This window comes from Marmota flaviventris, chromosome 3, assembly GCF_047511675.1.
Source record: "Marmota flaviventris isolate mMarFla1 chromosome 3, mMarFla1.hap1, whole genome shotgun sequence".
Taxonomy (NCBI): domain Eukaryota; kingdom Metazoa; phylum Chordata; class Mammalia; order Rodentia; family Sciuridae; genus Marmota; species Marmota flaviventris.
Genome location: NC_092500.1, coordinates 127583729 through 127604890, shown reverse-complemented (window position 1 = coordinate 127604890; position 21162 = coordinate 127583729). Strand labels below are relative to the sequence as shown.

The 21162-nt window shown below is 35.6% G+C and overlaps 1 pseudogene; it reads left to right on the top strand.

Moving 5' to 3' along the window:
• The first annotated feature begins 631 nt into the window (after nt 1–631).
• On the top strand, nt 632–13923 carry LOC114080737 (C-type lectin domain family 4 member A-like; annotated as a pseudogene).
• The last annotated feature ends 7239 nt before the right edge of the window (nt 13924–21162 follow it).

Here is a 21162-nt window from a genome sequence, read left to right as displayed (position 1 = left end):
TGGACATCATTATCCAAAGTACATGTATGAAGACATGAATTGGTGTGAACATACTTTATATACAAACAGAGGTATGAAAATTTGTTCTAAATGTGTAATTGTAATGCATTCCATTGTCATGTATTTAAAAAATAAAACCAATAAAAAGATCCCCTCCCCCCCAAAAAAAAGAGTGAATAAAAAAAGCTGCCTTAGCAGTCAGACATGATGATGTGAATGCAGCAGAACAAGTTGTTTGGCTAATATATTACACTTGCACGTGGACACCCTCACATTTCAGTTTTGCTGGTGAATTTATAAAATGAATTTCTTAGGAAAGACTTCTCCAATTGCTTGGTTCCTCTTTTTCTTTTCTTCATATTTGAGTTCCAACTTTTGTTACATTTGTTTATCTATTTTGACTATGTTTGAATGCTATAATTCTTTTTATGGTTGTCATGAAGATTGGATCCTTGTGGCCCAGTGGTTTCACATGATTTCACTCTTAGGGGTTGTGCCTATTTATTACTTGGGCTCTCATCTATTTAAGTGGTAGAATAATTTGCTTTCAGGCTGGAACCTCACTTACAGTATGTTTTAAGGAAAATATCACATGGGATTTTTGAAAAAAGGCAGAAGGTTTCCTCTCATGATGGCTTTGGGAAATTATGCTGAAGTGAGTTTGCAAAATGAGGAGAAGTCCTCTGGCACCAACTCAAATTCTCCTGCAGGTAAAAATCATTTTCCAGTGGTCAAAGTGAATTGTGAGGTGAAGGATGAAGAGATAGTTGATAAGCAGGGCAGAGGTAATGTTAGTTGCTATTTCTCTGAAGCGATTATGTCTGTGAAACCCAGGAACCTCTGAGGATTGTGCTGCCTGTAGATAGGAATGAAGGTGTTGTAGAGTTGCAAAGTGGGATAAAATAGATTCATAATACTTTCTTTACTATTATCATTTACAGATGATCAGAGTTTGGATTTTCTTGTGTATCCTTCCAGATATAAATATATAAAAAATGTGTGTACCTATATTTCCAGAACTTAAAGAATATAATAGTGAGTTTTTCCTCCTTGAGATTGACAATGTACATAATTTTAAGAAAATTGTTTCTCTTTATTTGGTGTTTTAATCTTAATTATCTTAATGGAATGTGTCCCACTATTCCTCTCCCCTTTGGTAGTGACCAATTTCAGGGTTTTGTATATCCTAGTCAAAATTGCTGTAGCATGAATCTATACCCTCAGTCTAGAAAACGTTTTCTAACCATGAAACAGTGACTAAAAAGACTGACTTTATCTTAACAATATGAAATTTGGCCAGAAAGTTTTATCTTCTATAGCATACTTATAACTTGGACACAATCTAAAATATTATTTGAATATGTAATGAAATATTAAGAACCATGTTAAAAATATTAATAAATATCATGATGAAAAATGTTTGTAAAATAGTATAAAAGAATATGGTGAGTCAGAAATCAGTAAATATATATGTCAATGAATTGGAAAAATGTGCATATATGTTGTACACACTTCAAAAATTGCTGAAAGGACATGTGCCAAACTTTGAAAACAATGGGGATACTTGGAGATCAACTAAAGATATTTTCCATTTTGAGACGGACATGAACTTTTGGAGACCAGGGGCAGAATGTTATGGTTTGAATATGAGATGTGCCCTGAAAAGCTTATGTGGCAATTCAGGAATGTTCAGAGATAAAATAGTTATGAGAATCGTAACCTAATCAGTGCATTAATTAACACATTTGATGGATTAATAATTAGAATGGATTACTGGTTGGTAATCCATTATTACTAATATTAGCAATAGTAATTGTCAATGGTAGAAATATGTGTTTTGGGTATTTTATAGTTTTTATAAATAAACACCATTTATTTTTCTTATTTCAATTTTAATATGATTTCAAATATTCATAGTATTAGTGATTGTGCTTTATGGAAAAAAATTGAAAAGTAGAAGAGGAGGATATTAGCTTTTCTGTCACTTCAACCAAAATACCTGATAAGAACAATTTAGAGGAGGAATCTTATTTTAGGATCAATATTTCTGAGGTTAGTCTATGGTGAGTCAGCTTCATCACTGTGGCCTTGAGGTCAGGCAGAATATCATGGTTGTGGGGCATGACAGAGGAGAGTTGATGGCAGCCAGGAGATCATGGAAGCTTCCACTGATATTTCAGAGAAAGATCTGACTGTTCAGGCAAAGTGAAGCCGTGTTGGAATCCCTGCATGATTCCCTTGAGAGGGCATGCATGAAGCTGTGAAGGGGAAGCTGAAGCTGAATTGGAGATCCCAGGGATTAAGATTCGCCAGTAAAGTGGAATGTCTGCTGAGGAAAGCTGGTGGCTGTAGAGGGAGTCAGCCTAAGAAAGAGACCATGTGAATTACAACCAGCAAGGCCATTTAGGTGGTGCTGCAGAAGCTCTTTGAAGAATATATCACACCACAATATTTCCCAGATGCTGCACATGGAGTTACAGAAACTAATATCTGCCAGACTGAATGTTGGTTGTTTTGGTTTTGTCCCTTACTTCTACATCCTTATTCCTCCTTTTTGGAATGGGAATGTTTACTTTATGCATTACATATTGGAAATATGTAAGTTACTTTTTATTTTTACAGAGGCTCACAACACATAGTTTGTCTTGAGTCTCAGAGGAGACTTTGGATTTGATCTATTGGGAAATTTTGCAGCTTTGAACACTATGGGGACTCTTCGAGATCAACTAAATGTATTTTCCATTGTGAGATGGACATGAACTTTTGGGGACCAGGGGCAGAATGTTAAGGTTTGAATACGAGATGTGCCCTGAAAAGTTTATGTGGCAATTCAAGGATGTTCAGTGATAAAATAGTTATAAGAATCATAACCTAATCAGTGCATTAATTAATATATTTGATGGCTTAATAATTAGAATCGATTACTGGTTTGGTAATCAGATCAGGTGTGGCTGAAAAAATTAGGTCACTTGGGCATGCCTTAGATCATATATTTTCATTTCCATTTCCATTTTCAATGGATGAATTATAATTATACACAATAGTGGGGTTCACTGTTCCATATTCATACATGTACATGGTATGACAATATAATTTGATCAACATTATTCCTCAGTAGATTATATTTTCCCCCTGGATCTTTGTTTGCTCTTTCTTCTTCCTGGCTGTCTTGAGCTGAACAATGTTACACTACCACACTGTTATTCTGTGATGTTTTACCTCACCTCAGTGCTAGAGCAGTGGAGAAGACTGACCATAGACTGACACCTCTAAAATCATGAACTCCAAATGAACTTTTTCTACTCTAAGATATTCTTGTCAAATGTTTTGGTCACAGTGACAAAAAGTCAACTCATAGAGGAGGATTTGGAAATAAGGAAAGAATTGCTTTCTGATGAATTAATTTGATTTAGCCTTCAGATCACAATGAAAACATCATTCCTCATCTGAGTAATTTTGTTTTTTTCCAAGCTTCTTGCCTTGCTGCTGATACTTTCCCTGCTGAAGGAAATCTTTTTGTCTGTCTCTCCTATCAGTAAGTATGCCAACTGAGTCAGTTAGCAATGCCTGCCTTTCATGAACAGAAACTATCCATTAGAACCTAAGAGTTTAATATGATGCAGACATTTGAAAAATGAATATTCTCTGAGGTATGGGATAGATTTCCTGTGTTTTCATTGGGAATTTTGTTTTTTCACAAATAATGGAATTCATGTTCATTTAGAAAATTTGAAGAGTAGATATGTGTGTATTGGCTGATGTTAGAATGAAACCAATGAGTCATCAGTTCTATAATAGATTCTGTGTGAGGATACATCTGTATTTCTTTAAGAGCTTTTACAAGGCTAGTCTTATGTGACTTCACAGACATATTTTTGGATGATCAGGTGAACATGAAGGTGATGGAAGGAAATATTCCAGAAAGAGTTCCCAGTGAATTTCCTTTTAATAATTTCTGTCTGTCCCATTGTGAGATCTCAGGAAAAATCAATTTAACAAATGGGTGGATTTATGCATATGCTGTATTTCAGAATTTATTAAGTTTTCAAAAGTCATAAATCTCAGCATATATTAGGGTAGATATTTAATTCATTAATTTATTCATTTGATAAGTAACAATAGCCATACATATTATTTGTTAGGTGCTGTGTTAGAGATTCCAAAAATAACCACAGCCACTGGTCTCAAGATATTAAGAGAATTGTCAAAATAACCAGCACATTGCTGGAGTTGTGGCTCAGTGATAAAGCACTCGCTTTGCTTATATGAAGCCCAGGGTTTGATCTTTAGCACACATAAAAATAAATTAAATAAAGTTATCTTGTCCATCACAAGCAAAAATATTAAAAAATAACCAGTGCTTACAACACGAGATGGGAAGGGTTGTGCAGGTAAGAAGTGAGCACAGGAGGCTGAGGTAGGTTTCCTGAAGGAGGAGACACCTACATCTGTACCCAAATGACATAGACAGATTATATTACAACATGGAAGATTTGGAGGGCAATATAAAAGTGCCTGACTGGGAAAATATAGTGTGATATGAGAAACTATGAAATGAAGTTATAGGTTGCCCACATAAACAGAATTCAGATCATGAAGAATGCTACATAGTATCAAAAAATTTTTGATTTTTTCCCTGAAGGTTATTTTATAAAATATCCTTTGCTACTTAATAAATGAGTCTAAAACAGTGAATTAAAACAGCTATTTATTTAGCTCATGCATCTGTGGCTTGGCAATTTAGATTTGTCTCAGATGGGAGTTTCCTCAGTCCTAGCTGAACTCAGTCATGCATATGATGTTAGGGACCCATAATAGGTAACTTGGCTTATGAAGAACAGCATATCAACTGGAATGAAAGGGGCAATTTTACCACATTTTTGTCATTATGCATCAGGCCAGCCTGGGCTTGTTCACATGGCCACTTGCAGGCTTCAAAGATGGAGGTTGAACGCAAACCAAGCACATTAAAGTTTCAATTTAGAACTAGCCTCATTGTTTTGCACATTCTGTTGGCCAAATGGAGTCTTAAAGGCAGCTCACATTCTATTGTTGATGAAACTGACCCTATTTCTTGATTGGAGAAGGTACAAAGTCACATTGAAAGAGGTGTAAATACCAGAAGGATGGAACATTGAGGCCAGTTTGCAGTGTATCAGTGATGTCGAGCCATTGCTGAATTTTGGGCAGGGATTTGACATAATCAAATTTGACATGCTTTTACCAAGGTGTGGAAATGGATTTAGGAGGACAAAGGTGAAAGTAAGGAGAGGCGTTATTTTCTAGAAAATGGATAGAAGTAGACAGCATTGTGTTAAGTGAGATAAACCAGACTGAGAAAGTCATTGGTTGTATATCTTCTCTCATATATGATAATTTGGGAGCAAGTAGAGTAGAAGGGATGAGTTCTCAAGAAAATTGAGGGAAAAGTAGTAGAGTAGAGGCAGGGGACCGGGATGACAGAAGAGGGAAGGGATTGGGGAGGTACTGGGGAATGAAATTGACCAAATAGTTATGTGTGTGTACGATTATGTAACAGTGCATCGTATTATTATGTATAATTATAATGCACCAAACAGAGTCTAATTCATCATCCCATTGGAAAACATTGAGAGCCTCATTTAAGGATAGTGTTAGTGAAGAAAGAGAAAACAGGTAGCTTTGAAGGGTAAAGAAGATATAATCAAGGAGGCCAATCCTTGATGAATATTGGGGATTAAAGAACCCAGAGAATTTAAGTGTGAATATAATATTCTGGCCTAGTACTAAACTCAGCAGTGAAGAAGTTGTTCAAAGGTATAGGCAGTGTAGGATTAATAGCGGGTTTATTTTGAGAGATAATTATTTATGTTTTGGGAACAATGTGTTAACCCACAATGTACATGTCCAGTGGGAGGCATATTTGCCTAGATTTTAGGAGAGAAAAGTCTGGAATTTTGAAAGTCATTCGTACAATGATAGCAAGCCCCAGTATGGGAATATATGTTATCACTCAAGAAGAGGACTTTAAGCAATAAGTAGGGATTAGGAAAGAACTCTTGGACATGCTACATTTAAAAAAAGGTGAATGGAGGAAGAGAGCTGAAGGAAGAAGATAAGAAACAGCAGTAAGAAAAGTGAGGCAGGAACAGGAGAGAACAGTGTACCAAGAGCTGAGGAGAAAGACCTGGATGAATGACTGCATGAAGAACATTAAAAAATGACTAACAAGTGGTCCTAGAAAATTACTAACGATCAATTTCATGGATAGTTTTAATGACATGATAGAAGTCAAAGCCTGAATGAAGTGGGTAAATTAATAAATAGGAAGTTAGAGGGAAAGAAGAAATTTAATTTCTTGCAGTAGTGTTGATTAACCCAGGGCCTTGTCTAGGCAAGTGCTGTGATACTGAGATACTACTGCAGCCCAGAAAATCCAATTTCTAGAGGTGGGGGTGAGTTGGTTCTGCATTGGGAGAGACACACAAAAGAGATGAAGAAAAATGTCCTCTTGATCAATCTTTGGGTTTTTGAAAAACATTTTTTCTGTTCTTTAAGATCATCCAGAATTGATTAAAATTAGCAAATTCTTCCTTTTCCCAAAATCCCAGGTTGTGTACTTCCTTAAATAATTTCCACTCCCTTCTCACAAAATTTAGCCATGATTTGCATCTTGGGTTAACTCTGGAAGGAGACTATGGATAACATCCTTCAGATCCCAGTATGATGGCACTTTCATGTCTTCTTTCAACTCTTCATCTTTTAGCTATTCCTGGAGACACCTAATATTTCCAAAGCATTAGAATTAAGACTCCATTGACTGAGGAATCAAAGGTAATCTTTTTCTGTCAGGCTCTCTCTAGTTGGGTAATTGGAGATGTGTAGATTTTGTCTATAGAATTCAAGAAAGCAATGTAAACAGCAATGACCTAATGCTACCAGAAAAATGATTGGTTTATGTTCTGTTTTCCAGCTTTCTTTCAAAAAAATTCTCAGCTGCTTGAAGACAAAAATTATAAAAGATTTATAAAGGAAATGATTCACATAAACTTGAAGTGTGTAAGAATCAATTCAACCATGGAAGGTAAAACTTCATGTGCCTAGAATTCACATGACTGTAGTATGTAAGATTCCCAAATCAGTATTTATGATTTCCAGGTAGAACACACTAAGTAGTGGAGTCTCCTGGTCATTCTAAGCTACAAGTGTACAATCATAGAATCTAACATCCTTTCTTTCTTTCTTTTTTAGTTGTAGATGGACATAATATTTTCATTTATTTATTTCTATGTGGTGCTGAGGATTGAACCTAATGCCTCAGATGTGCGAGGTAGGCGCGGTACCACTGAGCTGTAGCCCCAGCCCAGAATCTAACATTCTTATTTGGATATTGAAAGTTATCCATGTGAAGCTTGATTTTGAAAAAAGATATATTGTTACTGTATTTCTTCAGACTTCTTTTATCTGAGGTTTCTGCAAGGCTAGTGTTTTTATCACATGTCAAACAATTTGATAAAAGTGAAGATGAATATATTATTGTGAATGTGATTTTTTACCTTTAAATAACAAGTTTTAAAAACATTTTTAAATTGACAGAAAATTTGAGCAGATGATATTAAAAGATTCTATTTTAACCCTACCTTGCAACACAGTGCCCATTATTATTAAGCTATTCCTACATAAGGATATTTGTTACAACAAGTGAACCAATATTTATGAGTTTTTCCCTTTGGTAGTAGGAATTGAATTCAGAGTTTCACACATGTTAGGCACGTCTTTATCACTGAGCCACTTCCTTAGTCCAACATTCTTGATTTTCCCAATTTTTAACTCTTGTTCTTTTTCTATACTATAATCCTGTGCAGTCATCCACCTTCCATTTATTTGTCATCTCTCTTTATGTTCCTCTTCGCTATGATATTTTTTCAGAACTTTCTTGTTAGATTACTCTGACATTTAGGGGAACACCATTCTGTACATTATTGGTTGTCTTTGTGTTAAATTTGATGTTTTTCTAATGATTATAGGGGGATTATTTGTTTTGGGGAGGAAGGTCACAGATATAAAATGCTATTCATCACATTATTGCAAGGGTATATATTATCAAAGTGAATGTTGACTATTGATGCTGAACTTGATCACCTGAAGTAGTGTTTGTCAGGTTTCTCATTGTGAAGCTACTTTTCCCTCTCCTATTCCCACACTATACAGTTCATAAGGAGGTTGCTACATGCAGCTAATGTTTTATGATAGAGGAATCATGCTCCCATTTATTAGGGTAGTGTATTATGTTAGTGCTCTCCAGAGGAAAAGAAGCAATATGAACATGGATATTTATTTTAAGAACTTGACTCATGGAAATGTGGAGGCTTGATAAGTCCAAAATTTGATCTGGGTAACTTTCCTGCTGAAGACTCAGGAAGGAGTGTCAGATGGAGGCCAAAGGAAGTCTGCTAAGCTTTTAAAAGGTTATTATATTTTCATTGATAAAATTTCCACTTTTTACATGTTTTTTTTTGTTGAGTCTACTTTTTTTTTCTTTTTTATTAAATTATTTATTCATCCTAATTTGTTATACGTGATGGCAGAATGCAATTAATTTCATATTACACATATAGAGCACAATTTTTCAAGTCACTGATTGCACACTAAGTGTGTTCACACAAATTTGTGTCTTCATATATGTACTTAGGTAATGATGTCTAACTCATTCCATTGTCATTCCTGCCCCCTTGCCCCCTCCCTTCTCCTCCCTCCTATTTGCCTTATCTAAAGTTCCTTCATTACTCCCATGCTCTCCCCTCCACCATGCCATTGAGAGTCAGCATTCCTTTGTTTCTTTTTTGGGGATGGTGGTTTGTGTTGGGTACCTGAGATTGAACCTTGGGTTGCCAAATCCCTGAGCCACATTCCAGCCCTATTTTTTTTTTTTAATTTGACACAGGAATTTTCTAAGTTACTTAGGTCTCTTATTTTTTTTTCAAAATTGTTTGAATCTTCTTGTTGAAGTATTTTTATCATGGTTGCTTTAAAATCTTTGTCAGATAATTCTAACATTTTTATTATCTTTTTTTTTTGTTTACTGCTATTGATTATCATTTTTTAATAAAATTGAGAACTTCCTGGTCCTTGGTATGATTAATTATTTTGTGTTGAAACTTGGATATTTCCATTTTGAGGTTTTGAAGTCTAGGTTTTATTTAAACATTATATTTTATTATTTATTCATCTATCTATCTATCTATTTATTTATTTATTTTTCCTGATACCAGTCCAGCAGATGAAAGGGACCCTGACACCTTACTGCCTGGTGGAAGTAACTTGCCTCCTTGGCACGTGAGGAAAGGGATCTCCTTGTTATATCTGGGTGAATATGGGAGCTGCAGCTTCCATGCTATTTCCCTAGGTCTTTAAATTTAATAATACACACACTTTAAAAATACATTTTTATATAACACACTTCTTTGCCCTTCTTGCCTATAAAGGAAAAGTCTGGACCTGTTGCCCAGAGAATTGGAAGTCATTTAGTTACAGTTGCTACTTTTTTTCTACTGATGCAAAATCTTGGAATAACAGTCAGGAGAACTGCTCTAGAATGGAGGCTCACCTGGTGGTGATCAACAGCAAGGAAGAGCAGGTACTTTCTAAGGGACAATGGAGTCATGAGCCTGTCTGACTTTTGTACATGTCTTTGCTAAGAAGGGATATTGATGCTGTGGCAGAAGATTTCCCATAAGACAGATAGGAGAGAGAGGCTCCCTCAGACTTCACATGCCACACCTTGTTCCTTCTTCAGTGTAATTAATCTACGCCCAAGGAAATTGTGGCATTCAACATGTAGGACCTGGGGGGTTAGTGAAAAGATAAAAATGTTTCTGCGTATAGCAGCAGTTGGTTATTTCAATATTTAACTGTTTTATGAATGATCAACTGCTTAACAGAAAGGAGAATTAACTTGAATAGGCAAAGTTAAATCAACAGACTCACAATCAGCAATCAGGAATGAAATTTTAAGAATGTGTGAAGTGCTGGGTTTTGTGCATGCTTTAATCCCAGGGGCTTGGGAGGTTGAGGTAGGAGTATCTCAAGTTCAAAGCAATCCTTCGTAATGTAGGAAGGCACTAAGCAATTTAGCAAGACTCTTTCCCTAATTGAAATATAAGAAAGGGTGGGGATGTGGCTCAGTGGTTAAGTACTCCTGGGTTCAATTTCTGGTACAAAATAAATCATGATGTCACAAATATAAAATGATTAAATTTGTAAGAATTTTTTTATGCAAAACTTTGAAGAATGCTCTCTCAGTGAAGAAAAGAGGGAAAGTGAATTTGAGATGGAAATTCATTATGATTGTAGATAGGAATTGCTTCCATATTTAATAAAATTAAGGCTCACAGATGATGTCTTTGATCCTTTTGTGCTCAAAGACCTGCAGTTCTGAGGTCCCCATCTGGTTCTTATGGAACTGTCTACTTTTGTTGTCATTTCTGTTTGACCAGAAAGATTTCGGTTGAAAAATAACACTGTACCTTTAAATATGTATAATTAGTTGATAGTGAAATCTTTAAGAAAATATAAAGAAGATGGAAATGTTAACTATGCCAATTTGACCATTATGCACTGTGTATATGTATCAAATTATCATGTTACCTGATAGATGTTACAATTAAAATAATAAAGAAGAAATAACCAAAAGTTCTCTATAGGTTTAATGCAATGCCAATCAAAATCCCAATGGCATTTCTTGTAGAAATAGATAAAGCAATCATGAAATTCATATGGAAAAATAAAAGACCCAGAATAGCAAAAGCAACTCTAAGCAGGAACTGTGAATCAGGCAGCATAGCGATATCAGATTTCAAACTATACTACAGAGCAATAGTAACAAAAACAGCATGGTACTGGTACCAAAACAGTCGGGTGGACCAATGGTACAGAATAGAGGACACAGAGACTAATCCACAAAGTTACAACTATCTTATATTTGATAAAGGGGCTAAAAGCATGCAATGGAGGAAGGATAGCATCTTCAACAAATGGTGCTGGGAAAACTGGAAATCCATATGCAACAAAATGAAACTGAATCCCCTCCTCTCGCCATGCACAAAAGTGAACTCAAAATGGATCAAGGAGCTTGATATCAAATCAGAGACTCTGCATCTGATAGAAGAAAAAGTTGGCTCCCATCACATATTGTGGGGTTGGGCTCCAAATTCCTTAATAGGACACCCATAGCACAAGAGTTAATAACAAGAATCAACAAATGGGACTTACTTAAACTAAAAAGTTTTTTTCTCAGCAAGAGAAACAATAAGAGAGGGAAATAGGGAGCCTACATCATGGGAACAAATTTTTACTCCTCACACTTCAGATAGAGCCCTAATATCCAGAGTATACAAAGAACTCAAAAAATTAAACAATAAGATAACAAATAACCCAATCAACAAATGGGCCAAGGAACTGAACAGACACTTCTCAGAGGAGGACATACAAGTACATGAAAAAATGCTCACCATCTCTAGCAGTCAGAGAAATGCAAATCAAAACCACCCTAAGATACCATCTCACTCCAGTAAGATTGGCAGCCATTATGAAGTCAAACAACAACAAGTGCTGGTGAGGATGTGGGGAAAAGGGTACTCTTGTACATTGCTGGTGGGACTGCAAATTGGTGTGGCCAATTTGGAAAGCAGTATGGAGATTCCTTGGAAAGCTGGGAATGGAACCACCATTTGACCCAGCTATTGCCCTTCTCGGACTATTCCCTGAAGACCTTAAAAGAGCGTACTACAGGGATACTGCCACATCGATGTTCATAGCAGCACAATTCACAATAGCTAGACTGTGGAACCAACCCAGATGTCCTTCAATAGACGAATGGATAAAAAAAAATGTGGCATTTATACACCATGGAGTATTACGCAGCACTAAAAAATGACAAAATCATGGAATTTGCAGGGAAATGGATGGTACTAGAGCAGATTATTCTAAGTGAAGATAGCCAATCCCTAAAAAACAAATGCCAAATGTCTTCTTTGATATAAGGAGAGCAACTAAGAACAGAGCAGGGAGGAAGAGCAGGAGGAAAAGATTAACATTAAACAGAGACATGAGGTGGGATGGAAAGGTAGAGAAAAGGGAAATTGCATGGAAATGGAAGGAGACCCTCATTGTTATACAAAATTACATATAAGAGGTTATGAGGGGAATGGGAAAAAAAACAAGGAGAGAAATGAATTACAGTAGATGGGGTAGAGAGAGAAGATGGGAGGGTAGGGAAGGGGGGATAGTAGAGGATAGGAAAGGTAGTAGAATACAACAGTTACTAATATGGCATTATGTAAAAATGTGGTTGTGTAACCGATGTGATTCTGCAATCTGTATTTGGGGTAAAAATGGGAGTTCATAACCCACTTGAATCTAATGTATGAAATATGATATGTCAAGAGTTTTGTAATGTTTTGAACAACCAATAAAAAATTAAAAAAAAGAAAAGAAAAAAAGAAATAAATCCCCCAATTTTTTTCCAATATTTTTATTGGTGAATCATATTTACACACGAGAATGGGCTTTTGTTATATTATTCTGTTATATTAATACCAGTACATAGCATGATTTGGCAAATTAAAAAAAAAAAACAACTCAGTTCAAGCTGACTATCTAAAGCCTATGACTTCTTTTCTTTTTCCTTTCCTTTAGGATTTCATCAGTCAGGATATGGACAAAAACGCTGCTTATTTTGTGGGGCTATCAGATCCAGAGGGTCAAGGACACTGGCAATGGGTTGATCAGACCCCATACAACCATAGTGCCACGTGAGTACAGAATTAGATAATGGAATCCTGGGTCCTGGATTATGTAGGAAGTTTAGAGTGTTCCAGCATCAGTTTTGAAACTACAACAGCTCACTCTTGTCCTTTTGCACACACAGTTAATCAATTTTATTACCTCATTGAATTATCTCAGAAGCGTAGGAGGCACAGAATATTTTTCCTATTATAAAAATGAGGAAATTGAGTTTGAAGAGTATAGATAGTTTCAGCTAAGGTCACCCAACAACAGTCTTTAGAACCAGGTGGATTCTACTTTGCTTTTATAAACTCTATTTATTCTCTGTAATAAAAATTCATGTTTTTAAATCATTATGGATTATTGTGATTTAATATTCCTCATAAAGCAAATATCCTAAATTTGTATACTACTACAATATCTCATATTTATGTAATCTTTAAAGGCATTTAAATACATTAGTATACTCACACCCTTTGACCCTTATATCTTCTTTGTGAAATATATAGTGCTGTTACTCTGGTCCAGCTTTTAGATGGGCAAACTGAGAATCTAAGAAATTAAGTTATTTGACTAGAAAACAGGAATAAGTAGATCTAGAGATTTAACCATTTCTTCAGACTTCAAAATCATCTCATTAAAAAGGGAAAAAAACCCTGTTTTGATACATGGGACTGTAGTGACTTCTCTTCATCATATAAGAAAGCCCCATGGATTCATATTCTCCTGGCAACAGGGTCTTTGTTTAGAGGAGAGCCCATGGGTAACTTTTGGTCAAATGTTTAGTGCAATAATGTATGAGAAATTATGAGTGATGGGGGCACAATTTTCAAGATAAATGCCAGAGGTGTTGGTGGAGGAGAAACTGCATGAGAATTGGGAATGGTTTGTCTGGGCATATCAGACCCTGACTTCCACAAAGTTACAGCCCAGCCTCTGACTCCATAACTGACTTTAACCCCTTTAAAAGCAGTCTTGGAAGAATAACTTCATCCTTTTTCTCTGTTTCAGATTTTGGCATCTAGGTGAACCAAGTCATAGTGAAGAGTGTTGTGTTATAGTACATTCTCGTCCTCTATCATTGCAATGGGGCTGGAATATATACTTTGTAAAGGTCTTCAATGATCAGTTTGTGAAATGATGAAAATCTATTTATGAATCAACACTTTTCATGGACATGTGTTTGAATTAGCATTCATTATTCTAGTTCAATCTCATAAGTTCTTCTTTATGAAAGACATTTCATAGACTTTTTGGTATGTGGTCAACTATTCCACTTTTGAGGAAATGTTAGTGTTGCGTATGAAATTTATCAGTTTACTTCCTACAGAGCATGTAATACAATAATTGTGGGGTTTTTTTTACTTTATATACAATGAGTTTACTCCATATTATTTCTGTACCATAATGATGGTACAGAATTTTCAAAAGATACATTTTACTCAAAATGCCTTTTACTGTCTCAATAAAGATAGTAACTGAACAGGAGTGAAATGTTTTATCCTGTGTCTAGCCAGTGCTGGAACTCTTCTCTTCACTCTCCCTTGTGTTGTATGAGTGTGTTTCTGTGTCTTTTACTTATTTTTCTCTAGAGCATCTTTACATCAATGTGTGTGAACAGGTTTTATGTGAGGTTTGTGTTTAAAGATCGATATAGAATCAGAAACCATCCTACTGAGCGCTAATCATAAAAAAGATGTAAGAAGTAACACAGTAGTTATGGTTTTAAGCTTTAAGGTTTTTGGGTAGAATGTTCAGTACTGGGGAGAATACTTTCACATGAGTATCATTTTCTAGAAATGATAATGTTGAAGCTGGCTGATTTCTCTGAGAGTGGAGATCTGCTGACAACTGACAACCCTCTAGAGCCCTTTGGATATAAATTTTACTCAGATGAGTTAAATTCTGAAACATGGATTCTGTTACAGTATAGATATGAAGTGTCTCCCAAAAGCTCATGTGTGTGACATGAAAGAAAGTTTAGAGTTGAAATAAATGGGCTGTGAGAGCCTTCACCCAATCAGTGCATTAATCCCCTGATAGGGACTAAATAAATGGTAAGTGTAGGCATGTAGGGTGTGGCTGAAAGAGGTGAGTCACTGAAGGTGTGCCTTTCAGGTTTGTATTTTGTTGTGGTGGAAGGAGTCTGCTTCCTGGTGGGCATGTCCAGAGCCACTTTCCTTCTCTAAACCTATCTTCTCTTATGGTCTGCTTCACTTTAGGCCCAGAGCAATGGGAGTTGGCTGAGACCTTTGAAATAATGAGCCCCAGATGAACTTTTCCTCCTCTAAAATTGTTTTTGGTCAAGTATTTTGGTCACAGTAGCAAAAAAGCTGACTAAAACAGATTAGTAGTCCTGTGAAGAGTCCTGTTCACAATTTTGTAACCAAGAGGGGAACTAGCCTTCAAAATATACAAACACCATGGATGGCAGAGTAGAGCAATGAGAAGGATTTGGTTAATTAAGTTCTTTCTGAGTCACAGAATCGACTGTTTTCACTGTATAACATTCTGTGATTTTTTATTGTGAAGACTGACAAATTTCTAATTATTTGTCAGATTAAGTCCTGATGGATTTAAGAAAACATTACATTTAGTGACTAGATTTTATCTAGACATGGTTTATTTGAGTAAAAGGAACACACTTTCAGAGTATAGCTCCATGATTTTGTTGAGTGAATGCAAACTTGTAAACACCATGCCTATCTACAATAAAGATTTCCATCATTGCCTATTGTTCTCTGCGTTAACCCTATGAATGCAATGATCTGATACCTGCTTTTCCAGCTCTCAAATTCCATATAAACCAAATAACAATGTTTGCCTTTTCTTTCCACTTTATTTTTCTCAATATGTTTGTGTTTTTACATTGGTAGATTCAGTTTTTTATGAAATTGTATTTCATTGTAATATGACCTGTTTATCTAATTTCCAGTTGGTAAACTTTGAATTATTTCTATTCTGAATAAAGCTGTTTCTTTTACATGCCTTTTTGTGTAACTCTGCATTTATTATTCTTAGAAATATGCACAGAGGTGGAATATATTCATAGCACACTCTTATAGAGAATAGTATTCTTGGCCTAAAATTTCTCTGTCTCACCTATTTATGCTTTTCTTTCTCTCTGATAACTCCTAGATATGATTGAGCTTTTTATGGTTTTATGCTTTTGTCTTTTACAGATTGTCATAAGTTGGATCCTACACAGATTTTCCAGATGTCTTCTTACACTTAGTAATGTGCATTTAATTTAATCCATTATATTTTGCTCCATGTTGACGTTTTTATTCATTGCAGAAAATATTCTACCACAGTGTATTAATCTATTGATATATATGTTGATTGCTTCTAATGTTTGACAATTATGGATGAAGTTTTTATTTGACCTCTTGTATGAGTTTATGTTTGGGCATATTTTCAATTCATTTGGGTTGACTTGCATGTTAAGACTATGCTTAGTATTGTGGAAAACTGCCAAGCTGTCTTCCAAAGTGGCTATCATTTTGCATTTTGATCAGCATTGAATCAGAGTGCTTCTATTGTTACATATTCTTGATAGCATTTAGAATTGCTAGTGTTGTGGAGTTTGTCCATTCTAATATGTGTGTGGTAGTGTCTAATTTTTTAAAATTCTTTTCCTCCCTATCAATTATACCATAAACTTCTTGAGTGAAGTGACTTTGATTTGTTCACTGTTGAGTTCTCAGAGGTTACATAGTATCTTGCCCCAAGTTGTCACTCAGTAAGTCTTGATTGAAAGAGAAAATGAGTGTCTTGGCAGGATAGGTAAAGAGTTGTCTATCATGGTCTGGGTATATTTAGTACAGGGAAAAGTGTTGGAAATGCACTGATGTTGGACATTTAAGTCACATCATACTTTCTAGGTTTTGTCAGTACTGAAGTAATGGTGAGATCTTGTCATATACCTTCATCTATTTGGGTAGTGATGAGGTAAGGGAGGGGTGTTATTTGTTGGCTCCTTAAAGCCACAATCACAAGTTCCATAAAAGATAAACTAAGGAGCTGGTGATATGGCTCAGTGGTAGAGTACTTACTTAGCATGTGCGAGGCCCTGGGTTTGATTCTCAGCACCATATAAAAATAAATAAAATAAAAGTATTTTGTCCAACTATAACTAAAAAATAAAATATTAAAAAATAAACTAAGAAGAAATATTTAATTTTAAAAATTTAAATAAAATTCTTATTTAACTGATGCATAAATTATCAAATTGTATGCAAGTATGGGGTACCATATATGTTTCAATATATGTGTGCATAGTATACTGCTTAAATCAAGTTAAATATATCTGTCTCCTTAAATATATATCACTTATTTATGTAAAATCATTCAAAATTCTTTTATTTATTTAAAAAGATTTGTTTAGTTGTAGATGGCCAAAATACTTTTATCTTTTTATTTTTATGTGGTGCTGAGGATCGAGCCTCAACTCCAGCCCTCAAAATTGTTTTTTTTTTTTCCTAGCTTTTTAGTGCTTTGTAATTCAGGGCACAGAATAGTGTTTGCAGATGTTAGCAGAGGGGCTGACTTCCCACCAAAAAACCTGAGAACACTAGATGTGTACAGTCTATTAGATTCATGAGGTAAAGCTGTTTTGCTAACAAATCTTCTAAAAATTGTTTTTCAGAAGCAGCATTCTCCGAGCTATCCTAAAGAAGCATGTGCTATTGACAGATAGTAAGACTTTATTTCATTGTAATTCTAAAATTTCCATGCAGGGAAAACCCGAAGCCTCATTTAGATAATGTGGAAAATATAAAGGAGCATGTTGTCAGACTTCCCTGTGCAGGACAGTCTCCCATCCATGTTTTTGCTGACGTCTTTTCTCAACCAGGTCATGTATTCCCTGCCAAATAAACTGCAGCTTGCTCTTGCAGCCAGAAGGGCTTTGTGAGAGATTCCCCATTTGCAAACAATTTTGGTTCTGTGTCACAAAATTCTTGGTGTTATGTTCTGCCAGGATTCTCACCAACAGGTGGATTCATTAAGTTGGGTCACACAGTCATTGTTCAAGGACCTGGAAGAATTGTGATGCTGTTTGTAAAGGGATGCTGTCATAGCCCACCAGTCCCTAAGACCCATGTTCTTCCTGCTTATGGGGAAGGGGCAGAACAGAAAATCAGGGCAGGTAGCAACTAAAGATCCTCAGCCTCACTGAAGTGTGGCAGACTGGCCTTGTGCAGCAACCTCAGGATGTGCATTCATTTCTCTTGCTCACCTTCTGAACCCAGGCCCAGGGTTTACTGCTGCACTTGGACACCTGAAAGATGTTTTCTGTTGCAAGGACAGTACCCTGCAGCAGCATTCCCATACCCTTTCCTGGAGACCAGTCTCCAAGAACAAGGCCAGAACTGAGCTTTGGGGTTCTTGTTCTACATTGGGCTGCTGTTGTCCAAAAAACCTTCCATTCAGGGAACTGATTCTGGGAGGACAGATCATTGGCAGGATTTGTCATATTTAAAGGGCACAGGTCCTGGAACCTTCAAACTTAGCAACTGTGCCCACAGGATCTCTATTATGCCTCTATGTGTTTTTACTTGTCTGGGTTTCACAGCCTAATTTGTATTGAAATCAGTCATTGAGTACTTTATTTCAGTTATTTTATCCTTTAATTCTAAATTTTCTTCAAAAATATCCATTTTTTAATCAACACATTAATCAAGCATATTAATAGGATTCACTGTGATATTTTCTTAAGCCCATACAACCTGGACTGATCATATCCTTATGTTCTTCTTATACTCCCTCCACCACAGCAGCCTTCCCAGTTGCTAGTAATCAAAATTTTACATTCAGGCCAAGCTTTTAATGTCATTTTCTAAATAGGAGAATATATGTCTTCCTATGTCTGGTTTATTTTGCTTACCATGATTTCCTCCAGTTGCTTCTTTGCCAAAAATTACAGGACATTTTTCTTTTTATGACTAAATAATACTCCATTGTGTATTATTATCATACTTTCTTCATCTTTCTGTTGGTTAATGGGAACCTAGGCTGATTGCACATTTCAGCTATTGTGAATAGTGCATGCAGGTGTCTCTTTTGTATGCTGACTTCATTTTCTTTGGCTATATACCAGGAGTAAGATTGATTGATCATATTTTAGTTCCATGTTCAGTTTTTTGAGGAATCTCTATATTGTTTTTTATAGTGATTGTACCAATTTACATTTCTACCATCAGTATATAAGAGTTCCCTTTTCTGTATGGCCTCACCAGCATTTATTAATTTTTGTTGTTTTTGATAATAGTCATTTGATAATAATGGGGTGAGATTGTATCTCATTTCAGTTTTGGTTTGTGTTTCCTGATGGCTAAGGACTTTGAGCATTTTAAAATACATTTATTGGTCACTTGTATTTTTCTTTTGAGAAGTGAGTATTCAGATCATATACCCATTTTTATTTGGATTAATTGTATTTTGTTGTTCTTAAGTGTTTTTTTGTTGTTCCTTCTATAGTTCAGATAACAACCATCTGTGAGATTAACAGTTGGCAAAGATTTTCTCCCTTTGTGTAGGTCATCTCTTCACCCTGTTGATTTTTCCTTTGCTGTGTAGAAATTTTTTTAGTTGGATATAATACATTGTCAGTGTTGCTTTTGTATATCCAGCTTTTGGTCCTACCTGAAAAATCGTTGCCTGTACCTATGTCTTAGAGAACACCAATAGAGAAGGTTAAATTGGAGAGGGGTAAGGAAGTCAAGAGCTCTTTAACTTGCTTGTCCTATACAGAGCTGAGGAAAATGTTTTCTCTTCCTGCACAATCAGGTGACCTAATCATTGAGTTTATTTCTTCATCTCTAAGGGGAACTAGAAAAAATATAGCAACATGTTATAACCACTTCCTCCATCTCCCCTTATGATTTATTTTATCTCAAAACAACCATGTGAGAAACTTTCTGGGTCTCTATCCTGTTTCTCAAAGTCTGTTTCACCACGTGCTACAGCTATGACTCTCCTATCACTACAAGTGCTCTGCTGAGTTCAAGTCCACTTTTTATGCAGGTCCAGTTATGGAGGTCTGTTTAATTAAATCATTGGCTATTGGTGATGGCACTTGGTTTCCAGTCCTTTTCACTCCCTGGGTGGGATTGAATGTTTCAACCGTTTACTCACATGATTGGTTCCTCTGGCAAGCAGCTCCCATTCTGGAACTATCTTGAGGACCATCAAGAGTCACATAATTGGCCTAAGTTCAGGCATGGTTGAGAGGGGCATGTTATGAATAACAAAAAAGGCTACTTTCATCTTTTTGCTCCTAAGATATTTTGGGAATTTGGGGTGGAAAACCCAAATATTGTAACAAAAAATGCTTTTATCACCCTTATGGCCCAGAAAGTTTTAAGGTGTTAGAAGCTCTGTGCCAAGAACTGAGGATGAAGAACAAATATAAATTTCTTTTTATAACACAATATTATGAGTTCAGTGTGCATTTATTCACAATAGATTTCCATATATTCAAGACTGCTTCCTTAAGTATGTGGAGATATTTTTGATGTTAATATAGAAAAATAATCTACATTCTGCAACTTGTATATTATTGAGGCAGGATCCCAAAGTCCTTGAGTAGTGGCATAGAATTCATGAATCCTGCATCTTAACTTAAACCATTTCAGGCTTTCCTTTACCCAAGGAGGGAGGATTAAAATTTTTTATTGATCTCTGCCCAATACTTTTTATTGATCTCTGATGTCAATATTGACCTCAAGGACTATAGTCCTCCCAAGATGACTAGAATCTTTATTCTCTAATCAAATGACAAATCAAGTGAAACAAATATAATCTCAACATAGTTTGTTGCAAAGCTTGCAAAAGCAGAATAAGAAAAAATAAACAAGGCAAACTTGTTTGCTTTTCTTGATTTCTCTTCCTCTCTTTCCTGCCCTTTTTCTATCTTTCAACAGTCAATTTAAGATTTGAAGAGTCAAGTCAGGACCCAAGATATAACAGGTCTTGTTTAATGTGCACATTCATGAACAAAAAAGTTAACTTTTACTTGAAATATTTAAAAAATATCTAAATGTTTAAAGTGTCCCATTTATTGTTATGCATTTATATTTTTTCTATAGCTATTGGCTATGAAAATTATTTATTTATATATTTATTTATGTTGTACTGGGGATTGAACCCAGGGGTGCTCCACCACTCTTATATTCCTAACCTTTTTTCTTGTATTTTGATATAGGTTCTTGTTAAATTGCCCAAGCTGAACTCAAATTTGTGATCTTTTTGCCTTTCCTTTACCTTCCCTTTCCTTCCTCTCTTCCCTCCCTTATTCCCCTTCCTATCCTCTACTGGTCTATATTTTTATGAGTTTCCACTCCCCCCATTTTTTCTTTTTTCTTTTCTACTTTTCACATATGAGAGAAAATATAT